Source organism: Triturus cristatus, chromosome 4_1 (assembly GCF_964204655.1).
Source record: "Triturus cristatus chromosome 4_1, aTriCri1.1, whole genome shotgun sequence".
Classification (NCBI taxonomy): domain Eukaryota; kingdom Metazoa; phylum Chordata; class Amphibia; order Caudata; family Salamandridae; genus Triturus; species Triturus cristatus.
This window is the reverse complement of record NC_140585.1, coordinates 470,595,489-470,596,800: the sequence shown is the minus strand read 5'-3', so window position 1 is coordinate 470,596,800 and position 1,312 is coordinate 470,595,489. Positions and strand designations below refer to the sequence as shown.

At 47.3% G+C, this 1,312-nt stretch overlaps 1 pseudogene; it reads left to right on the top strand.

The window, feature by feature from the left end:
* Positions 1-546: 546 nt before the first annotated feature.
* On the top strand, positions 547-825 carry LOC146855129 (large ribosomal subunit protein eL38 pseudogene; annotated as a pseudogene).
* The last annotated feature ends 487 nt before the right edge of the window (positions 826-1,312 follow it).

Genomic DNA, 1,312 nt, shown 5'->3' with positions numbered 1-1,312 from the left:
TTTTAATGCGGACGAGTCGCACACCGAGGTACGAACCGTACAAAGCCTGAAAAGAAGCAGAATTGAGTAAAAGAAGCCTATTTTTGCATTTTAAGCCTTTTTACAAGAACATTGAACTTTAAAATAATACTGTGGTCATTTTATTCTTTATTCTGGTCTTGTGCTAAGCCTTACATAAAAAAACCTATTTTTGATATAACCTTGACTGGTGTCCATTTGTGGTGTGTCATTGTATTACTGTATGTGTTCACAAATGCTTAACCTATGACGCCCTGAGAATAGTCTTGACTGCTTGCGCCACACTACCTAAAGGGTGAGCAGGGGTTATTTGAAAGGGTGATCCCCTTACTCTGACTTAGAATTGAGAGTCCCTGCTTGTCGCAAGTGCATACCTGTGCCAACTAGAGATTCCCAATTCTAACAGGGGGTCCGAATTTCTTCGGGGTCGCTGTTGACGCTCTTGTCGTAGCGCCCGGGACCCACCGCTGCCAGTATGTAGCGGTGGAATGGAATGATTGAGGGTATAAACGGACGCGCGCCTTCCGTGCTCTTTAACTCCATGTTTTCTGTTTCTCTTTTCCCGTAGTTTCCGGTCAGCACTAACTTCCAGCCATGCCTCGCAAAATCGAAGAGATCAAAGACTTCCTGCTGACAGCTAGCAGAAAAGACGCTAAATCTGTGAAAATTAAGAAAAACAAGGACAATGGGAAGTTCAAGGTGCGCTGCAGCAAGTACTTGTACACACTGGTCATAACAGACAAGGAAAAGGCAGAGAAGCTGCAGCAGTCCCTTCCTCCCGGTTTGGCAGTAAAAGAGTTAAAGTAATCAGGACATGTAAAGAAATCTAGTTGTTAAAATAAACCACAAAATCCCCACACAAAAAAAAGAAGTTGGCATTTCTGTGTGCTATGTGTCTGCTTGCCTGATGTGGATTGCATGTCTGGCTTTGGAGTGACAGGGGCTTGTGAGGTGTGTGTGGCTCCAAGAGGGGCAGGGTGAGTCAGCGCTAGGCTGAATAGGGCATCTGCATTTGGAGTAGTGGGAGGAGTAGCCCCATGACCCTGAATGGGCTTGTGCCTGCCTGGGTGAATGCTGACTCCGCCCTCCTGTGGTGTGTCTGATGACAGAGCCCCAACCTGACAAAAGATCCACACCCCCCAGAACCAGTTGCAACTGGTTTCCCCAGCCCTGTGCCAGGGCAGAACAAAGAAATGTTGATATAAATATTGGGGCTGTGACCCCATGAAAAGTTGTGCTGGTCCTGTGCTCACTTGGACGGACTGCTGCTGGGCCCCAGGAGGAACCGCTTGAG